Source organism: Haliotis cracherodii, unplaced genomic scaffold (assembly GCF_022045235.1).
Source record: "Haliotis cracherodii isolate W230 unplaced genomic scaffold, xgHalCrac1.p SCAF_8, whole genome shotgun sequence".
In the NCBI taxonomy this organism is placed as follows: domain Eukaryota; kingdom Metazoa; phylum Mollusca; class Gastropoda; order Lepetellida; family Haliotidae; genus Haliotis; species Haliotis cracherodii.
Window position 1 is genome coordinate 22801461 of NW_027266341.1, and position 16651 is coordinate 22818111.

The window sequence follows — 16651 nt, forward strand, 5'->3', positions numbered from 1 at the left end:
ATGGAATAATGATAGGATATTGAAAAAGCTTTCCATTTCATATTAATTCATAAATTGAAACATAGTACATGTATTATACCAGGACGTTGCTTCTCTGGATGTGTGTGTTTACATGTGTATAGACATTTGTGAAACTGGTTGAGTAAATTATACAGCACATCTTTGCACTTTTGTACATATACCACTCAAAAGATGTTAAGGACCACCTTTTTTTGTAGTTATTTATCTATTATATATAGTTATATCCAGTCATGGCATGACAGTTTTTCTATAGTAATATGAAAGAATCGGGGGGTTCTTTAACTTCTTTTGAGCAGTATATCACAGGTCAATGCTGATTGAGAAACTTTTTTTTAATAACACCACATGTAAATGATTAAGTCAGAAAAACCAGTGGCTGAAAACATGAGCATTGATACAAGCCATCAGGAGGTGAGGACATTCAGTCTGTCAAGTCATGGAACCATGATGAAGCCATCCAGTTTAGTCCTCTCCCATGACAAGCAGTGAGGTGTCTGTGGACCAGGTGAACACCAGTCCTTCTGGGTAGGAGGCAAAATATATTAACAGGGTGATTACGATGATCATTTATGACCAATGTTAATCAATCATGAACAGTGGTAATCAATTATGAACAATGATGACCGATGTTAATCAATGATTAATTAGTTATGAACAATGATGATCAATGATGACCAATGATGATCAATGATCAATCAGTTATGTACAATGATGATCAATGTTGATCAGTGATCAATCAGTTATGAACAATGATGACCAATGTTGATCAATGATCAATCAGTTATGAACAATGATGATCAGTTAAGAACAATGATGATCAATGATAACCAATGTTGATCAATGATCAATCAGTTATGAACAGTGATGACCAGTGTTGATCAATGATCAATCAGTTATGAACAATGATGACCAATGTTGATCAATGATCAATCAGTTATGAACAATGATGATCAGTTATGAACAATGATGATCAATGATAACCAATGTTGATCAATGATCAATCAGTTATGAACAGTGATGACCAGTGTTGATCAACGATCAATCAGTTATGAACCATGATGACCAATGTTGATCAATGATCAATCAGTTATGAACAATGATGATCAGTTAAGAACAATGATGATCAATGATAACCAACGTTGATCAATGATCAATCAGTTATGAACAGTGATGACCAGTGTTGATCAATGATCAATCTTGATCAATGATCAATCAGTTATGAACAATGATAACCAATGTTGATCAATGATCAATCAGTAATGAACAATGATGATCAATGAAGACCATTGTTAATACATAATGAGTGAGTGAGTATGTTTTTATGCCGCTTTCAGCAATATTCCAGCAATATCACGACGGGGAACATCAGTAATGGGCTTCACACATTGTACATATAGGGGGAATTGAACCCATGCCTTCGGCATGATGAGCGAACAATCAATGATGATCAGTTTTGAACAAAACAGCTGTGTGAGATTGGCATAGGAAATCATTTTGAAAAAGCTTTCAGGTAAAATTTAGGATACATTCCTTCTAAAGATATTGATTAAAATAATTCATATGAACACATCATTATGCAAGCAGTTACATCATTTGTATAAAGGACACCAGGTGTCAAGGAAGTTTAGATGGTGGTTTCCCCTAAGATCCGAAATAATATTCAGTAGGATATGTACACACAATGCCATTTAGAAAGTGTTCATTAATGTAACAAATGTTACATTTGGGATAATGCTTTCTTCCTTAAGTACAAATTCTAGTACTAATACAGGGGGCTTGGGACCCATCCAGGATTTGAACCAGTAGAATATATATATTTGAACTGTATAAATACCAAGGTGGAAAATGTATATTTCAAGATATTCTTTTTTTGCTCATTTTCATACGTCAGTAGATATATCAAATGAATTATGCTTACATGGTTGACTGTTGGAATGTATTTGTTCGATCAACATCACATATGTATCTAAAACATTTTTGATGAATTGCTTGGGTGGGTTTCTGTCTAAAAATGCTTCTTTTCAGTCATTTTCAAAGGCTTGGTGTGTTAGAGCTAGGTCCATGGTGTATTTTGACATTTGCCAATGAAAGGGCAAGTGAAGTGTTAAATTTGAAGCCACTTCGAGCATTTGATACTTCTGTTTCTCATGGGATTTATGCTCTGCCTACACTCAGTTAAGTTACCAGCAATCTGCCTGGTCACATTGAATATATGAATTTTATGTGTAGGGTGTTGGCACAAATAGAAACATATATCTTTGTATTCACTGTGTTGGATGTGTGGTATAGCCAATTTGTGAAGCGGTTAACTGTTACAGTGTGTATACTCGAAAGTATGTTTACTTGTGCCAACGACAACATATGAATCGTGTAAATACAATTTGATATGGCGCAAATCAACATTCACATTTGTGTACGAGCTATAAAAAAATGCTGTTGGTGACTTTCATGTGAATGTTTATTGTCCAGTCGTGCAGTGTGTCTCAGCTCAGCTGAACATTGACTTGTCAAGTTTGGCAACTCTGTGGTGGAGTAGCTGAGAATTTGTCCAGGCAAAGGTTAGTGATGAATTTTATGCTCAAATTGAATGAATTAGCAAGATTTATTTTGACAGATTGAGGAAAGGTAAGATTTTGAGTTGTAAATTGCTCTTACATGAACAAAAATATGAATGGTTTCTATTTGTCGTATCTAAATTTTATTGTTTATATTATTTCTAAAATTTACTTTTTTGGTAAACAGTGAGTGAGTGAGTTTTGATTTTACGCCGCATTTAGCAATATTCCAGCAATATTGTGGCGGGGGACTCTAGAAATTGGCATCACACATTGTACCCATGTCGGGAATCAAACCTGAGTCTTCGGTATGATGAGTGAACACTTTTGCCACTGGGCTACCCGACCGCCCCTTTTGGTAAACAAGTAGATAATGGCTGAAATGATGTTATATTCTACGTTGCTTTCTCGTTATTTTTTTTACTTTCTTATGATGTGCTTATATGAAAAAGACAACTAGAAAATAGTCACTGATTTCAACTTTCAGGACAATTGCTGTAAGGTATACTGTGAGCAGTCGAAAACTACATTGTATGACTTCAGGAGATCAAGAAATTATGTGACTAGCAATCAAAATGTTGAAATATTCATGGTCAGATTTAAGATTCTTACACTGAGAGATTACAAAGAGAAACTGTAGGATTTTTCTTTGATATTTGGAAATGTTCATTTATCATCCAAAATGGCTTGCACAGGAAATAAAACTTAAGTGAGATCAAGCAATATCTTCTCGCAGATGGGCATGCCAGAAACCTATGATTGTAGGTTCGAATCCCAGTTCGCCCTGATTATGTTTCTAGGTTTGTCAGCACCATACCAATGCTCATCTAAGACCTGCATCACTTTGGGCTTTCCTCCCACATTAAGCTGACATGCCGTGATATAACTGGAATACTGTTAAAAGCGGCTTTAAACCCAACTCACTCACTCATTGGTTACCATGACGTCACAACCTAATAACTTCAATAATCTCTGCTACGGAAGCTGGTTAGAGGTACATTTTCCACTCAAGACACAGGTTTACTGTTTACAAACGGAAAACACTGGACGAAAAGGATGATAGATACCTGGGTCCTTTTGATATGAAATATATGAACATAATGTAATAAAAATTCAAATATTTAAACCATAATTTGTGTCACAGACTCGTCTAAGTTGTACCCTGAAATTGGAGTACAAAAACTAAGCTAAAATATAACTTAGAAGTTCATTGTTATATCGTTTGTTTACTGGACAGGAATTAATATGAACACGAGTTGACGTAGCACTTCCCAGTGCAATACATTGCCTTTATGATATTAAAACTATCAATAAAAGCCAAATTCATTTAAGTATTTTTTTCTTTGTGTTATTTCCACTCATCTTTCGAGCATGCAGTGAATGGAGACCAGTCATGTGAAAGATATATTACACACCTGTACAAAAAATAACCTTCATCAGCAGCTCTTGGCCTAATCTTTGTCCAAAAGACAGGGTCTTTTACCAGGTATTTAATCTGTGGACAATGACATTGATCAAAGTTGGGATAACCTTACACTTTTATGTCCCTCGGTAACCTGACACTTATTGCGGTTGGGTTCAGGAGTTTTATGGGATAACCTCATAAAAGGTGTTTATTTCAACCCTCGTTTCATCAACCTGCACAGCTCTCGACCCATTTAGGAGAATGTTTAGAGGAAATATATTTACTTGTTGTATTAAGGCAAGGGTTAATATCCAGTTAAGTGGTCTTAAGAGATAGTTAAATGATACTCAGGGGATGTATGTATACAACATTTTGTCAAGTGGCCCTACTGTCTTTCTTATGACCAGTGATAAGGCCGTCTGTCATGCTACATGCAGTGTGGGGAGTTTGCTGATTTGAAATATTTTGCTGTTTTAACATTTTAATATATATGAGTCTTAACAACTCAGATTAGTTTTCAGACCGCCTCCCAGGTCTAGTGGTAGAGCATCTGCCCGGAGAGCGGAAAGTCCGGGGTTCGATCCCCAGCCACGTCATACCAAAAGACGTTAAAAGATGGTACTTAATGTTACCCTGTCTGGTGCTCGGCATTAAGGGGATAAAACAAGGACCGGTCGGCTCGGAGTCAGTATACTGTGTCTGAGTGGGGTATTCATGTTAAACTGCGGCATGGTATCTCAGTGTGCTAGCACTATAAATCAGCATCAGTCCGGTCTAGTAAAGGCAGCCACACACACACACACACACACGTGCATGCACGTCGCTATACAAGTGCAATAATCTTGGACGCGACGTTAAACCCAATTTCACCTCACCTCGCCACAGATTAGTTTTCATTTTTGATTGCTTTCATTTTAAATTATTGTCCTTAAAAGTGTTCAGATTTAAGTGTGTTTTCTTATAAGATTGATAATTTGAACATATTACAGGAAAACTTCATTGTTCTGAGAGAAATTTCGCAAGAGGTGATAGCGGGTTTTATGGAACAGACCTTTAAAGATTGTTCTAGTTATTGCAGATGCCGATAAATTTGAATAATTTTTACATTTCTTAAACTATCATGGGTGCTTTTAACATATTAAAAATGCCTGTGAGGCGTTTCTTTTTTTCTTGTAATATCTCCCCAACCTTGTTTTTTTAGCTCATTTAATACAATTAGCTGGGATGATTTCCTCAGCCGATGGGATTTGTTTTTTGTTGTCTTATTGAGCCCAAATGATAAATGACAACTCAATATGACCTCTTAAGTGGTTTTGGTCACGATGAATTTTGACATAAATTATTTGATCAAAAAGGCATTTTTGATGATTTATTGAAAACAGCAGTCAATAATGTTGTAATCTGTTTTTCGGACGAGTATTCCAACTATTGTAAATGGCAAGCTGATGAATGGAAACTGTTCTCAAAGACAGATGTCTTTGGTCGTCCAGAGATTCCTGGAAATAATGCCAATTAATTGAAAGCCGAGGCTATGCACTTTAGGAAGGAGGACTTCTCCTTGTTTAAAACTACAAAGAGAAATAAAACCACACTTCTGAGACCAGGAGCATTTAACAGACAAAATTCATGTGTATTTTAAATCAAAGTTTTGTCGAAACCAGACTAAACTCCTTTTACAAGCGACAAAGAACCCGATAAATTGTCCCATCCCTGACATGCTTTTAGCATAATCAGAAATTGCTATAGAGCACAATAGGGAGAGACCTGGGGATTCGGGGTTTGTCCCATTTTCTATTATGGTATAGACTGTGAAAAAGAGAGAAAACTCCTAATATTGATAAAATGTGCCTGATTTCACATGCCATCGTATTGCTCAACGCAATACGCAGAATCAAGACTTTGCTCAAGATAAAAGAGGCATTTGATTTTATTGCGACATGAAAGAAACTATTTGGCTGAATTTGTTGCAATCTGATTAAAAAAGTTACCGTTCCACTTTCCTAAAATACAAAGAACATAAAGAAAAACTACTGATACATCACAAGTTTAGATTTCCACAAAAAACAAAGGAATCAGATACAATTTGTTCTCATTTGGGAAGACATGTGGAAATGGATCGTGGTTTTGGCAATCATTTCTGTTTTGTAAAGGTTAACTAATTTGTATTTAATGATTGTTCTAGATGAAAGCTCCAATTCGTTTCAAGTAGGTATGTTTTTGCTTTTTTACAAAAACAATACATGTCATATATTTTAGTTTCAAGAGAAATCTTCCAGCTTCTATAGATCTTGCTTTATGCATCTTAAGACATGTCAGAACTTTTCATGTAATACACTGGCTCCCAGGCTGTGCATCATCTGATCAAACATATGTAGACATGTATCGAAGTTTGTAAGTTGAATTGGTTTCATTGAATGAAATAAATACATTATTAGATTTCCTCTCCACTTATGGTCAATGTATAAACAGGGGAGACAACTTTAGTATATATATCTTTTTTGCATAAGTAAAGAAAAGAGAAAAGTTTCAAAGTTTAAAGGAAGGTATTGAATATTTATAAGCAAGTGTTTTTATAGTTTTAATTTGTGGTATCAAATAAAAACAGTTTATAGCATTCGCAGTAGACTATCATTTAGTCTCTGAAATCTTATATTACACAATAACCTTCTTGACTCAAAAAATCAAAACGAAAATCCCTATGCTAATTTCATCGAGGAATTGAGCTAGCTAGAGCTGGCTAGACTTGCTTTTTTATGTGTTTTTAGATTTCTTTTTTTTCATAAAATATATATATTCCACAGGACTACATTCACAGCTTTAAGCCAATATGACTTTCTTGTTAAAGATTTCTTGATTTTCTAGATTGCTAGACAATGACTTCAAGATTCATCGAAAATAAATTTGTTATCATTTTGGTCATTTGGTTTTGTGGGGATGTGTATTCATGTGTTTTGTTGGGATGTGTATTCATGTGTTTTGTTGGGATGTGTATTCATGTGTTTTGTGGGGATGTGTATTCATGTGTTTTGTGGGAATGTGTATTCATGTGTTTTGTGGGGATGTGTATTCATGTGTTTTGTGGGAATGTGTATTCATGCATGTGCTTATGATTATGAAATAAATGATGCCATAAAGTTTTATCTATCCATACTGGTTATAAGACGACTGCAAGTGATCCAAGTTTCAGTTGACAAATGAGGTTAACTTTCCATTTTGTCATCAAAATGTACAGTACACGGTATAAAGGTCTATTGTTTAGTGTGTAAGAGTTTGGACACACTTATTGAACAGCCAAATTTGTAGCTCGATCTGCATCACCCTTGAGATTATTAACCATTCGAGGTCGGTAAGTACTGTTATTCTAAAGTTTCTTTTAGCTTTGACATAGAAATCGAATAATGGATTGTCTGATTATGTGGTGTGTGATCGTGATCACTGAAGAGATTCCCACTTCGACTTGGTCTCACCCTCTCACCCCACCCACATATCTACTCCCCAGAAGGCACCCTGAATATATACATACAGCCTTGTTTCCCTGACTCGTATTTGACCGCCTCCGTTGTCTAGTGGTAGAGCATCCGCCCTGAGAGCGGAAAGTCCGGGGTTCGATCCCCAGCCCATCATACCAAAAGACATTAAAAGATGGTACTTGTTGTTACCCTGTCCAGATGTAGTTAGTCGACAAGTATGGGTTGCTGAAGTAATTAGTCCCATACCAAACCAGTGGTCAACGATATGAACCATTCTCCACACAAAGGATTGGCAAACAATACCCTCAAATAATGTCATAAAATCTAAAATCAATATCTTTTCTTTGGTATCAGTTTGTGAGATACTTAACTGTACCATAAGAAAATTTAATTTCAGTACGTGAAAGCAACAAATATTGTAATTTCACTCAAATATTTAAATAAGGACATCCTCCATAGTTTCCAAAAGATCCAAGGAAGAGATAATCACTTTGTTGTGACAAACCCTCTCTGTAAACCAGTGTGTGCCCTTTCAAGTTGTTCCATTGGTAATGAAGGCAAGAAACACGCTAATTATTGAGAACAATTTCATAATTAGTATTCACCTCCACAGGAACCATAGCCAGATTTCCATACATCTCCATCAATTACAACCATCAACTCACAAGGAGCGGGCAACGGTTCAAAGGAGGAAATGGGATCTTAAGTTAAATTTGAGGGTAGATTCCGGCCAATGGTCAGTGTAGAAGAAATAGACTGATCAATTGTTCATTGATTGACTTCATTTAATGGGCGGAGGGGCTAGGGTGTGGAGAGTTATGTTGAGCTGGTCAGATTGTGGGATTTGGATGGAGGAGGTAGTTTACCCCTTGTTGAATCCCATGTTTCCCTAGTGCTGAAGGAATGAAGGATGTGTGCTTCTAATCCCTGTGTAATTATGTATGGATGTGCAGGAAGCCCTATGTTTGGTGTGAGAATTAGTATGGAAATTGTCGGGAAATCACTTATTGTGAAGCTGGTTATTGTCAAATTGAATCTGATGGATGGTGAATGTTTGAAGTCAAGGAACAGTGTTTGGCAAGGCTGTGATCATCTTGTACCTCTTAGTCATTGGTTTGGTAATAAGCTTTGTGGTGAAGTTTTATTATTTATACTGTGCAGTGCTGTAAGTAGTCCTCTTGTAATAATGACGCTGTGAAATTATGAAGGTCAAAGTAAGTGAATAATCTGATGAACTTAACGTGATAGCATACATTTCAAATTTGAGATAATTGCATGATGGAAGCAGTTAAGCTGCTATTGATCAATGTGTCATATAGTGTTACACAGTACATTCAAATACTACTGCATTCAAATACTACTATCTCATACACTATCACTATATAGGCATGTTTATTTATTTATATTATTTTTTAAGCTTCTTATGCAGTTATCTAATATGGCCTACTCTGTAACACAATACATGTAAATACTACTACAGTACCACTATTTTCAACAGAGTATGTATATTTTTTTTATATTTTCTTCTGCTATTGACTGAAGCACTACATAAAAATTGCTACACAGTACATGCACATACTACTACTTTTCTACTATTTCCAACAAAGTGTTATCATTTAAGATATATTTTTACATTTTCTTCTTCTATTGACTTGAGTGTAATAGTATATTGTTACACAGTACATACAAATACTACTACCACTACTACTAGTTCTAAAGAAATAAAGAATCACTGATGCATCAAATTTGGAAATGTCCTCCACATATCTACCATAATACTTTTCAAAAGTTTTATTGAGGTCTTGAATGTTGTGACCTTGATCAAATAACTTTTGCGGAAGAGTCCTATGATGGTCTTTGAAATCATGGTCGAAAGAGTGGTGAAAGGTAGACACCAAAGGCTGGAGCTGCCATAATTTTGCTCAACATCAAAGAGACGTTGATTATTGGAAAGTTGAAGTCAGTTGAGTGAGTGAGTGAGTGAGTGAGTGAGTGAGGTTTTACGCCGCTTTTAGCAACATTCCAGCAATATCACGGTGGGGGACACCAGAAATGGGCTTCACACATTGTACCCATGAAGTCAGTTGAAGTACTGACATATTAAGTTTTCCTTTTATGGTTTCATATACTATTGACTGATATACTTCATATCATAATTGTTTGGATTCTGTTCTTTTCACAAACTTACCCCTGAGGCATTGACATTTTTTAATTTCAACATAGTCATATAGGTACTACTACCACTACGACTACTTTCAAAGTAGAGAAGAACATATTTAGATTTCTTGTTACAGTGCAAGTGCTTTTGTCAACGCCTTTGTCATGTATGAATGACTTCATAACCATCCATAATCATTAATTCCAACCCATTTCATTTAACATAGCAATAATAGACATTTCAAAGATGTCATTCTGCAATACCAACATGTTTTCGGATCTGTTATTCTATGACTGGCATTACAAACCTCTCTACCAGGGAGGCACAGTAAACAGTATACACACATACATACAGATAGAACTAGTTATTGAATTTTCAATAGAAGACATTAACATTAGGAATTAGGGTATTAGCCAAGCATACACTAATCTCATTATATTGTCCTTATAAAGGAAGTCTTATAATCTATACATACATGGCTTAAAACGTCCTATGGGTGTCGTTAAGAACAGATCATACCCCAAGTGTGTTCGAACTTTTAATGTTGCAATAGGACTCTGATGGTGTGTAATCGGTGAAAGCTAACGTTTTATTTGTCCGTTAATGCTTAGTAAAAAGAACCCATTCAGATTCACAGTCGCATACCCTTTCAGTGGCCAGTGAGTGGCACAATACCCTGTATACAACCAGCCGTATGGCTGGGGTTCACCTAGGGACGAGATGGCTTTTATTTGCGCAAACCCTGACGCCATGCTATCAGCTACATCTCAGGGCTGAATACCTCTCATTTTCGACCACTTGGATATATGTTTTAGAAGTCCACTATTTCCCAGCTGGACATTAGTGAGCAGGTAAGGTCTTAAAGTTGTTGTTTTGCGAGTTTTAGGTGAAATATGGGTTAGAATGGTCAGCTAAGGACATACAAATGTTAAGCCAACCGTACCTGAATCTTTTGTGTGTGGGTGACAGTGTGTTGCGAGTTGCTACTCACTGGTAAATGTTATCCTAACACTGTGGTACGATCTACTTAAAGGCTTAGCATATCTACAGTGTTGGATAGGGGTTAATACCACTAGCTTTACTCGGTAGATACCCGAGATCTTGATTATGCAGTCTCTGATTTATATCAGGAATTTATCTTTTGGGGCATGTGATATTGATGACTTTGAACCACGTATCCTTTCTCAAAATTCTCGGATGAACATGCTTTTTAATGTAATTGCTATGAAAGTTATTATTTCTATTTCAAGAGAAAATCATTTTTTTAAATTTGAATTTTAGGAATAAATGTCTTTGTTATTATTTACTGACTCTATAAAGTTCAAGTTAAGTTGGTGTTGTCAAATAATGCCATTCTTGTTCTAAAAGGAATCAAAGAAATGATTTTACTAGATTAGGCAAAAAGCTTTCCGTTTTCTCTAACAATATTTAAATCAATCCACAGAGCAGTGGATGGGATGCTTTGTTGAACAACTCTCAGACTTAAAGCTTTCTCTGCCAGAAGTATTGATTAGAAATCATTTTATTGTCATGAATTTTGTACTCTACTATGAAATTATCAATAATATTGAACATTAAGCTCTCACTCTTCCATGAAACATTGATTAGCAATAGAGACATTTGGTTCTGTACATCTGATAATGCCAGAATGCCAACAGCAGATTAGATGCTTGATGGAGGATTAAAGGTATGGGACTGATTTTGTAGTCTTGATTGGATTTAGGTGGATAAAGAACTGAGCCTGTGTGTGTGTGTGTGAATTCTATGGTTTGTGCTGCAACGTCGGTGCATGTGAGTGTTTGTGTTCATGCATATGGTTGTGTCATTGTGTATATTCATGCATTTGTGTAAATGTATTCATGCATGTAATTGTGTGGATTTGTGCATGGATATCTTTGTGTGTGAATGTGAACCTGTTTAACTAAGTGTGTGAATGTGGACATGTATGTGTGAATGTTGACATAAGTATGTGAATATGCATGTCTATGTCATGTCTGGTTGAGTGTATGCACATGTTGGTAGTGTGCAAATCTGGGTTGATGGGTTTAAGTGAGTGAGTGAGTGAGTGAATGAGTGAGTGGGGGACACCAGAAATGGGCTTCACACATTGTACCCATTCGGCGTGACGAGTAAATGCTTTAACCACTAGGCTACCACTGCCCCTGATGGGTTTAAGACAATGCATACTTCTATGAATCTTGATATATTAGCATACATTTTACCAACAGTGGAATTATAAAGACATGACATGAACAAACATGACGTGAACAAACATGACGTGAACAAACCTTTTTTTTTAATCCTTGTCATAAATCTGAATATTGTATATGCATGCATACATGCATACATACATACATGCATACATGCCTACTGATTCTGCTCCTTCATTTATGGAGGACACAAGTGGCCCAATTATCTAATGCATCATAATTTGAATCCAGAATTGCATCCTTTAAACATGACAGAAACCTATGATCATGGGTTCAAACCAAATAGCACCCCTTGCTCGTCATAAGTGATGACTAAATGGATGAGGTGGTCGGATTTGCTGACTTGGTTGATGCATGTCATCTTATCCCAATTGCGTGGATAGATGCTCATGATGTCAATCACTGGATTGTCTGGTCCAAACTCAGTTATTTACAGACCACAGTCATACAGCAGGAATATTGCTGGGTGTGGTGTGTTAAACAGCAAAATAAACAAAACTAACCATATCACCCTTTCAAGTCTGTAGGTTTGTCAGCATATATATGCCCATATTGGTGATTTTCATTCTTGGTATCTGTCTGGGTCATGCATCACATTTGGCTTTCGTCCCACACCAAGCTGACATGTCGTGATATACTGAATTACTTTTCAAAGCTGTGTTTCATTTTAATCATATGTTGAACCTTCTATAACAATCTGTTGTACAGAATTGTGTCCCTTAGACATGCAAGGATCCAATGATCTTTGGTTCGATTTTGATACTTGGCTTGTTAGCACCATACCAATGCTTGTGGGCTTCACCAATGCAGTAACCGTTAAGACCTGCCTCACTTTTGGCTTTTCTCTCACATCAAGCTGACAAGCTGTGATATAACTGGCATATTGTTCAAAGTAGACGACCATATTTACTCATGACATCATAATGGATTCCATCAACAGGTAAAATGTCTTCTCTTTGAATATCTGACAGTCAACAATAAACATTTTCCTCAAAATTGAACATTGGGGCAGTGAGTGAGTGAGTGAGTTGGTTTATGCTGCTTTTAGCAATATTCCAGCAATATCACGGCAGGGGACACCAGAAAAGGGCTTTACACACTGAAATCATAGGTGGAATCGAACCCAGGCCTTCAGCATGATGAGTGAATACTTTAACTACTAGGCCACCCTACTTCCCCAGAACAATGGTACAGAGATAACCTTAATTGTTGACTGTTATTAATATTCGACAATGAACTTAGCTTGTAATAGCTTGATAATGTCAGGGGGAGTATTGTTGGTGAAAGCAACACATTTTCGTTAACAATGTGCATCCTTGAAATATGAAATACCATCTCTGTGGTCTAGTGGCAGAGTGCTAAAGGTCAAGTGTTCAACTCCATCTGCATCATACCAAAAGAAGTTTTAAAAATGGTACTTGTTGTTACCCTGCCTGGTGCTGGGGATTAAGGGGCTTAAACAAGGACTGGGTGGCTTGGAGTCAGAATACTGTGTCGGAGTGGGGTATTCATTTAAACTGAGGCATGTTTCTCTGTTGGCTGGCACTATATATCGGCATCCGTCCGGACAAGTGCAAGCAGCAACACACACGTGCATGCACATCGCTATGTAAGTGCAATAATCTTAGGAGTGAAGTTAAACCCCATTTCACCTCACCTTTAAATACTCTAAACATTTAGACTTTTTCTGGACTGGTTCTCAGCAAAAGTCGCCATGTGATTATCATGGTGAAGTCTTTTTACACTTAAACAAATCGTAAATAGCTTGAAGCATAAGACTCATCAGGTCTTTGATCATGTTGATCTTAAAGAAGGACTACCTAGAGACAGAGAACTGCCCCTGTATGTAGCACATACTGTATAGTGTCTGTGTGGTACAACTATTCTGTTGGTATCAGAAGAGCTCCTTTAAATGTGAATATCTTTGTTATTTGTCCGTGATTGATGACAATAAATTTTATGGAGTATGGTATTAATATACATATTTGATTGTTATAGTGATTGATGACAATCACTTTCAATGGGTATAGTATTAATATACATATTTGATTGTTACAGTGATTGATGACAGTGACTTACATTGAATATAATATTGATATATATCTTTGATTGTTTTTGCAAATGATGACTATGATTTACAATGACTATTCTTTCAATATACATCTTTGATTGTTATAGTAATTGATGACAATAAGTTATATTAGACTGATATTATATAAAACATCAATGCCAGAAATATAGTCTCAATTATGTGCTAAAGCAGGTTGCACTGAGTGTAAAAGGCAAAATAGCTGTAATAATTATTTCAATGGATCACTGAAAATCAGTGATGACACCAGGTGTTTGTGAAAAGGGTAAGCACAATGTCACAATGGGAAGAGCCCCTTTAAGTGTGTATATCACTGTCTGAAGCATGATGGACAGTGACTCAGAATCTTAGACAGAAAGAATATAAAGGATTAGCCCAGATCTAATTGAGACTTAAGAGTGTCTTTGAACTCGCCAGTGTTCTTTTTAGAGGATATCAGCCCTTTCTTGACTAATACTGTTTTGTCTCAGCAGGGTTGAAAAGTTTGTATTTTCTTGAACAACAGCAAGGGAAAATTAGAAATAGAAGGTGAACGTGGTATTCCAACACAAGAGTACACTTTTCGTTGTATTCCTGTGTGTCCTTAAATTTGAAGAAGAATCAATAGTTTTTAAGTTCATTCAGTTCTGCCGACTTCAGTTTTCAAAGTTAACTTTGTCGATATCAATAAAACACAGAAAAAAATGTCAGGTTGTAAGGTAAGGTTAAATAAGGTTTGAGGTCATGTCCAAGATTATCACACTTATACAGTGATGTGCTTTGCTTGTTGGTTTGTTGTTTAATGCTGCACTCAGGAATATTCCAGCAATATGACGGTGGTCTGTAAATAATCAAGTCTGGACCAGACAATCCAGTGGTTGACATCATGAGCATCGATCCACACAATTTGGATGCGATGACATGCATGACCCAAGTCAGAGAACCTGGCCACCCGATCCCGATGCATATGTGTATGTGTGTTTTGCTGCTTGTACTTGTCTGGACTAATACCAGTTTTATAGTGCTATCCCACTGAGATACCATCCTCAGTTTAACATGAATATCCCACTTAGACACAGTACAGTGACTCCAGGCTGACCAGTCCTTGTTTTATCTCAAGTGCTGATCACCAGGGCCCACTTGCACAAAACAATCTTAGCGCTAAGACTATTGTAAGCCTATGCTAAAGTATGGGAGCTACGATCACCAGGGCCCACTTGCACAAAGCGATCTTAGCGCTAAGATGATCGTAACTCCCATACTTTAGCATAGGTTTACAATAGTCTTTGTGCTCAGATCGTTTTGTGCAAGTGGGCCCTGGTGATCGTAACTCCCATACTTTAGCATAGGCTGACAATAGTCTTAGCGCTAAGATCGTTTTGTGCAAGTGGGCCCATACAGGAAAACAACTACCATCTTCTAACACCTGCATGGTATGACATGGCCGAGGAGCAAACCGCTGACCTTCTGCACTCATGGCAGACGCTCTTTCCTCTTGGCTACGGAGGCCATCCTCCTATGATGATGAAGGAGATCCATGAGGACAGTAATTGTGATGTGGATGATTATTTACACATTCAGCAACCATATTTCAGAAGCTTATGGGGTGCAAATTGATAATTAGCACTGTTTGTTGCCTATGATTGATAAGTAGTGTCTGTTTTTTGTCAATCCCAGCAATTTACTGATAAATATATAATTGTTTCATTTCCTTGTTTCATGGAGCCATCATTGTGGGTGATAAAGTGGGAGGACTGTATGGTCCTCCTGGAGAATCTAGGAGTCTGTGGGCAAAGTAAACACACAGGCTGAGGTGGAGGTGTTAGGGAGCACTGATAGAGGTCTAGATAGCCAGGAGTTTATATTGCACAGTCTCGATTTTGTGTCTCCCAATTTACCCCATGGGGAATATAGGTCACGATATGTCAGTACCTCAAGCTGGCTTGAGGATTAAGTGGTTGAAAGGTTTGAACTGGCTGATTATGTGTCACTGCTCCTGATGGTGTGGATTGCTGCTCATGCTGTTGGCCTTAGGTAGGATGATTCAGATTTGATTATTTATTCAGTCACTCACTCAGTCAGTCAGTCACGCACGCCCACAGGCTCGCACGCATGACGCATGCACTCACTCACTCACTCACTCACTCACTCACTCACTCACTCACTCACCTACCCACTCACTCACTCTCTCACCAAAACACACACACACACACACTCGGTCATCTTCTCACCCACTCACTCATTCTCTCACCAAATCACACACACACACACTCACTCACTCACTCACCAAATCACACACACACACACACACTCACTCACTCAACCACCCACTCACTCAGGTACATCCCAAGATTTCTTTGTAAGGGTATCTGTAGTTATCTGGCATGAAAGTCTAGGGATAAAACCAGGGTTACTCTGATGTAAACTGTGCCTTGGTCTAAGCCAATCGCACTCAAGCCTCCTGGTTGTCTTAGCATCACGTTTCTGAGAATTGGAACCTTTATACCTTGACCTGTCTTCGTAGATCTAGTTTGCATGTGTTAGGCCATGCTTTCTTTATTTTATGGTTTAGGGACTTTTTATTTAAAGAAAGAATTTTTATTTTGTTCAGCACATTTTATATATTTCATCTGGCTTAAAAGTTTAGGTTAATCAGTTTGGTGAGAAAACAGACATGTTAATTTGGTTTTAAATGCATGTTCAATGTTGTCACGGTAACACCCAGGTGAATATGTATATCAAAGAAAGTGAGTGAGTATGGTTT

General features: G+C 37.1%; 1 protein-coding gene across 3 annotated transcripts in view; it reads left to right on the forward strand.

Annotated features, from left to right (window-relative positions):
• The first annotated feature begins 2551 nt into the window (after positions 1-2551).
• Positions 2552-16651, forward strand: part of LOC139450552 (protocadherin-9-like) — a 74420-nt gene continuing 60320 nt past the window's right edge. For 2 of the 3 annotated variants that reach the window (XM_071232306.1, XM_071232303.1), the window contains exon 1: positions 10357-10460. The gene's annotated coding sequence lies outside the window, so the exon portion shown is untranslated. Of the gene's footprint in view, positions 2580-10356; positions 10461-16651 lie in introns of those variants that run through there. The other variant, XM_071232305.1, reaches the window with a different exon arrangement.